Genomic DNA, 7258 nt, shown 5'->3' with positions numbered 1-7258 from the left:
TAAGCTAAGATGGATAGTGGCTAGCAGTGGAATCCACGATGCGCGTTTCGTCCTATTTGGGACTCGTCAACTATCCATCTTTGCTTACAATGCTTGTGAATTTAGGCTATACCAAGGTAATACGCACAGTATGCATATATGCCAATTAGAGACTGACCAGTTACAGTCCTAAACATCAATGGGAAGATTCAAACAAACAATACTAAATGAATTTACAATATATGTATGATTCCAGTTCTCTTAGTTTTCTTTAAAATTAACTTCGTTGATAACAGAAGAATAAGTGATAAATCTTACAGTAAATAGAATCATTTAAAAAGTTTGCGAATATTATAACTTCTTAGTTATTAATATAAATTTATAGAGGCTCATGTATACATCAAAATTATCAAATGTGAAATAGTAGTAACCATGAAAATAAATGATAGTGGGCATCTAAAGTACCATATAAACCCTATGCTGTAATTAATGATCAGTAACATTATGAATAGCGTTAACCTGAACAAAAGATGTAGTTAAATTAAACACATCCACGTACATACGTTAAAAGATGAAACCAAGAAGAGTACTTCATGTAACATCAAAAAAATTATCTTATTGTCATAGACAAGTATGAAGTGACAGTTGGAACGAACTCACTTTAAACCGAAAAAAAGAATGTTTGAGATAATGAATCATTATAAAAAATATATGGAACGAGAAGCTCATCCTGGAATCCGCTGCTAGCCACTATCTATCTTTACTTATCATCATATTAGTTCTAAATATCCCTAATGTAGTCGGTTAAATATAAATATTAACCAAATCAAAAGATCTAAATAGTTGATACATGATTATAATAAACCTAAACACTAAGACATGGGTAATTAAATTTGGATTGTGAGTTGAATGTGCTCGGTTTGTTGTACTGAAATCATTTGTTGATTGAATACTTTGCAATATATTTGTAATGGATGTAAGTTGTAAGATGGTGGTTGGAGGTAGTCAACAGGAAACCCTGGACCCGGGTTACGTGCTACTTGGCACTCGTCGGCAAGGTGTACCTGCAATCTTGAGGGAACGGATGCTCCCTGGCGGTTTCGATCCCGTGTCACTCAGCTTCACAGTCAGAGACGTTACCACTGAGCTATTCGGGCCGCAACCGACCTCCTGTAGGACTGAGATGTAATCACAATTGATTGACCACTGGGTGATGGTCCGACAGGAAGCATCGGTTCCCTCAAGATTACAGGTACACCTGGCTGACGAGTGCCAAGTAGCACGAAACCCGGATCCAGGGTTTCCTGTTGACCACCTCCAACCACCATCTTACCTCAAAGATGGATAGTGTCTAGCAGTAGAATTCAGAACGTGCGTTTCGTACAATTTGGGACTGATCAGCTGGATGTACCTACATCTCAGAGTTAATGTTCACTCTGAGACTCGAACCCAGTACCGTTTGCTTCAAACGCTATTGTATTATCAGGCTATCAGGACTCAGTAGCCAAGTGCACAACGTCAGACAGACATAAGTGGTACACACTATATATGTATTTAAATTTCATCACATTTTTTATTTTAAACTTTCCATATTATCATTGCCTAGGTAATCATCAAAAATAATATCAATCAGTAAAACCTATTTTTCCTGCTTAACGGGATTCAACTTTAAGAAATGATGAATTATCTTCACTTAGTAATGTCTGTTTGAATCTTCCCATTGATGTTTAGGACTGCAAATGACTATCAGGATTCAGTAGCTGAGTGGATAATGCGATGGCGTTTGAAGTGAATGATCCTGGGTTCGAGTCCTAGAGTGAACATTAACTCTGAGATGTAGGTATATCCATCTGATGAGTCACAAATAGGACGGAACGCTAGTCTTGGATTTCACTGCTAGCCACTATCCATCTTTGTTTATAATGCTTGTGACTTTATTTTACAAGTTTACAAATAATTTTCTCCGATCAAAATCTTATTTCAATGGTACAGATCAATTGACTTTTATCTTAATCTTTTTTTGACTTGAAATAATCTAAACAGTAAAATTGGTGATTAAAAAGTACTAAAAACCAAAGGATATTTATTCTAGTCTTGAATTGTCCTTTCAGTTTTCAAGATCTCTTAAATGATATCCTTTATTCGAACTAAAAAATATGGTTCTTTTTTAAATGATATCTATGGCGGGGGTGTTGTTTACGAAATTGAGAGAACGAAAAGTGAATGTCCGACTCGTTAACCAGGTTGGTGGACACGGAAAGTCCACCTAGGGGAGTTGGAAGACCCTCATTCCAAACCAATGGTGCACATGGACTCCAGTATCCTGAGGGAAAAAATGGCATATTACCAATCGTTGGTCACTGGCTACCATGGGACTGCATCTCCTTACGATGCTCCACTGCCTTGTGGATTGGGCCTTTAGGTTAAAAGCTCTGAGTGTGGCCCCCTGAGAAAATCACCCGCTTCGGTTTGGGCACCCGGGTAATATCACAGTCCTCACACATTTAAATGAAAAAATTTTTGTGTGGCGCATATGTAACTGGTGCCCTTTTGTACCAATATTTATGTGTTCAAATAAATAAATAAATAATCTGTATACATAGGAAAACATCTTTCCTCAAAGATGTTCTTTATGTTTCACCAAAAACTACAATATAGCAGTTAGTATATTGGTTCGATCGATAGTTTATTTCAGTTGTTACATAAACATTGTAAGAAGGCTCTTTGCTTGAATACTATTAATTGAGTCCAAAATTATTGCGAACTGTCATCTGACTTTGCAAATTCAAATAGTGTCCAACAAGGCTATCCATCATCTCCATTTTTATTTAATTTCATCATAAACCTATTGCTGGAAATAACGTTATCGTCGACTGATTTTCGGATATTAATCTTCTACCAGAAGATCTACTTATCGACTTAGAATACGTAAACGACATAGTCCTGTTTGATAAAGACGCTGATCAAATACAGATTGTTTTGATAGCACTGTGTAACAATGCTAGGATGTTTTGGCTTTTTTTCTCCTCCTCTAAATGCAAGCTGCTGAAGTAACTATTTCTATGAATTCGGTGTTCATCTTGTTGTGCTAATGAGGTATGGCAACTTGGGCCAATACATAGATATATGACCAGTCCAACGTTGCAGCTGACAGAGTGACTTCAATCAGTCACAACGTAGAACTTCGTACGTACGTACATCAGTTCGAGTTGCCCAACCATATTAGCACAGAGATGCAGTTGTCGATTCAAATCCCATAGTGGTAGAAGTAGTAACAATATAAGCATTAATGTGAAAGATTAGAGTTTGAAGATGTTATCGAAGGAGTATGATCCAGTGAAATAAATTTGGAAAGAGAATAAGGATAGGGACATGGAGAATTCAGAAGATTAGAATTTGTCAGAACACAAAGAGTGGATGCACTTTCGCCATTGCAAACGATTTTGAGTCATGTCATTCAAGGTCTCTAACCATCGATTGCTATCATCTCTCGGATCCCAACCACGTACTCTACACCCACCAACATGGCTCAGTCCACTTGTCATTGACTTCATGGATTTGTGCCACGTTTCGGTCTGGCCTCCTCTATCTTTCTTCCAACCTACTCCTACACCATAAAACATTGCACGTCGGGGCAGTCGGTGGTTGGGCATACGTAACATGTGTCCCAGCCATCTCAACTGATCAAGTTTCACTACTTCATCAATCGATTTGCCATCCTTACCTAATACCCGTTTCCTAATAACTGTATTACTTACCCGGTGGTCCCAGGATATACGACTGACTGACTAACTTATTTCACTTGTATTTTAATGTATACCTATTTTGTTTCATTACATTTACAGAATTTCTAAGGCATGCTGTAATACTCTACATAACTGTGATTAGTGTATCTTAAGTTTATTGAACATAAATAGTTAAATCTGTCCTTAAAGATTGTAAATGCAATTTATATGATAATAGATAAGTAATTGTAAGATAAAGATTTTAGGACATATATATATTTAAACATTCAATTTTCTTTTTGAGTTCATTCATGAAAATATGACTTTTTAGATAGATTGGTATCTGAATAAGAATTGATTATAAACTAGATTTATTTATTAAATCATTAAGTGATATATCACTTATAATAAGACAATATTGTGTTCAGATCATCAAACATATACTTAACAGAAAGGAGGTTTTAATAGAGATTGTAGTAATTTAATCGCTGAATTCATGAATCGATTAAAGCTAGACCACCAAGGAAAACCCGGAAGCATTGGATAGTCGTTTCGTTTTAGTATGGGACTCTTCAGCAGTGCGCATCCACGATCTCGCTTTCGGGACTCGAACCCAGAACATTCAGTCTTACTGAAAAAAATGGTGGGCGGTGGAGCGATTTTGTGGATTGGTTGAAGTTAGACATTAGCACCGTTGGATGCCGGCCACGATGCGCTATGCTGACTAGTGTAGGGGATGGTTGGAAGAAAGTTAGGGGCGGTCAAACCAAAACATGGCATCAGTCCACAAAGTCACTAACTTCTAGTCTGAGCCATGTTGGCAGAAGCAGACTATCTGGTTAGGGTCCGCGTGACTATAATAACCAATGGTTGGAGACTCTAGGTGACATGGCTCAGAATCGATCACAATGCTGTAGGTGTATACACTCTTTATCTTCCCTTAAACCTTGAGATTAAAATTCCTTCATATCTGTCTTTCTTCCTGTACTATATCCTTATATACAACCTATGTTTTATATATTACCACCACTAACTAACTAACTAACTTCCAACCACTAAATTAACTACTTCTATGAATCCGGTGTTGATCTTGTTGTGCTAACGAGGTATGGCAACTTGGACCGATGCATAAATGTGCCTGGTCCTACGTTGTAGCTGACTGACTGATTGGATGCAGGCCAACTCAGTGGTCTAGAAGTTAAGCGTCTGAGGGCGGGGTCGTGAATATACACTGCTGAGGAGTCCCATAATTTATCAATGTAAATTAGAACAAAAGTTTGACAACTAATAATAATTTTCAAATTGTTATTTTTGTATGAAAAGTCACCGTTTATATTCAATGTTTTATTCAAAAATAAACATGGTCTTGTATATAGGGGTCATCATGTTAAATTTTAGTCATAAGTATATAGATTGCAAATTAGTTGACTTCAAAATTAAGTCTTCTGACGTCTACTGAGAGATTGATTCATAAACATTTCGTTGGCTAAGTTATTTTTTAGTATTTTTTTGAATGAAAATCATGAACTGTTTGAGGTTAGACTACCATTGAAAATCTAGGAGATATGGACAGTCATTTTATGCCAATGAAGTCCTTAGAGATGTGCGCCTATGATCCTATACTCAGAACTCGAACCCTGAACCTCAAGTTTCACATGAATGCTTAACCATTAGACCACTGAGCCGTTATCCAACGGTGTTCACCTCCAACTCCTATCAATCCACCATATTTCGCGACCATCTTCAATTATCTTCGGTGGGTTACTGCCTCATAGTTGACACAGTTTAACTCCACTGGTCATGATTTCTCAGTGAACTCCTACAACATCCTCTCAAAGCTTGTCATTATTCCGTATATGATAATTGTCAATATGAGGTTGTGAGGGTAGTTAAATTCCATTGAAATGGCGAAGTCAGATTTGTAGACTATTTGATCCTGGTTCAGGGTTCTAGAAGTTAAACATTCGCATACGAGACCGAATGTTCGATGTTCCATGACGGCTGTCGGGTTCGTGGATGTGCATAATTGAGGGTTCCCACACTACGGCAAACTCTTCTTCAAGATTTGAACCAATGCTTTGTAATAGGAAGTACGTCAAAGTGTCGAGAAAATGAACACTGAAATAATATGTATTAGAACTCATTAAAATTACATACTAAGAAGTGTTAAAATAATAAAACAATAATGACATACATTATAAGCAAAGATGGATAGTGGATAGCAGTAGAATCCAGTTTGACGCGCGTTTCGTCCTATTTGAGACTCGTCAGTTGGATGTACCTGCATCTGAGTTGATGTTCACTCTGGGACTCGAACCCAGTACCTTTCACTTCAAACACCACCGCGTTACCCACTCAGCTACTAAAAAATAAATAAATAAAACAGTATAAAAGGCGATAATATCTAAGGTTTATTCAGACAAGGAAAGGATAAATACAAAGACTTAGATTGTTAGCTCGAGACTACATAGTTCCTGATATATATATAAGAGATGAAACTGAACCCAGTAAGTAAGGTTAGTATGTGTAAGATAAACTATTCTAAATAATTTATTTCTATCTACTACCTGACCATTTCTAGTTATACTTATCTTTTTTACAGTAAGATTTTTGTAAATATAAGTTGATCTTACACTAAATGAATTCTGATGAAGTTTTGTTCTCTGAGCTGGATAGTTTAGTCGTGAAGCTTTTATCATCCTTCTGAACGACATCATCAACACAAACTTCGGGTAGAAATGAAGTGTTTGAATTTCTCCACATATGGTTCACAACTTGTCCTGTACACCTTCACGACTAAACTATCCAGTTCAAATAATAAAACTTCATTAAAATCATCTAACTGAGCGACAAATCTTCTCCATCAACTAAATGAACTCAAATTATATCCAAATCCTAGATAATTACGTTAGATATTTCACATAGTAACTATTTATTGTTTAGAAATAAATGAATGATATATATTCTTTCCCCCCTTCCTCCCTCTCCCTCCCCTTTCCCCCCCTTTCCCCTTTATTCACTATATTTTCTTTATTTATAACATTTAGATTGGTGCTACAAGTATATTATTTACAAATTTATTAAATTCTGATATAAATGGTATTATTAATTGGGAAACTATCAATCAATCGATTGATCCAACTGAAGAAGGTTTCAATAATATTTTACCACAAATAATTAAAAAATCTAAAACAATATTAACCAATAAACAATATAATAATCAATATATAACAATAATGATTGGTTTATCAATATATGCAACAAGTATAAAACATGAATGGTTTCGTTTAAGTCAATCTAATATAAATAATGTATATAGTACATTTTATATATGGACTAATATTGAAGTAAGTTTATTATATTTATACTTTTTTTGATGAAAGTTATGATTTAATTTAATTATGATTGACCCCTAAATGTCGTGGTACGGCTGAGAGTGGGGGAGGGGCCACCATCCTTCTCAAAATGCTCTCACATGGCCACGCATATATAGCCTCTGCCACACAAGTCCTACTCACTGCATTCTTGTGACATTACTGTTGTTTACGAAATTG

At 36.0% G+C, this 7258-nt stretch overlaps 1 non-coding gene across 1 annotated transcript; it reads right to left on the bottom strand.

Annotated features, from left to right (window-relative positions):
- Nucleotides 1-6000: 6000 nt before the first annotated feature.
- Nucleotides 6001-6072, bottom strand: Smp_tRNA_01806_Pseudo_TTG.1.1. The gene has a single exon. It is a non-coding gene (tRNA).
- Between the last annotated feature and the right edge of the window lie 1186 nt (nucleotides 6073-7258).

This window comes from Schistosoma mansoni, chromosome 2 (genome assembly GCF_000237925.1).
Source record: "Schistosoma mansoni strain Puerto Rico chromosome 2, complete genome".
NCBI lineage: Eukaryota > Metazoa > Platyhelminthes > Trematoda > Strigeidida > Schistosomatidae > Schistosoma > Schistosoma mansoni.
Note: the sequence above shows the minus strand (reverse complement) of the source record. Positions and strands in the feature narration are given on the sequence as shown.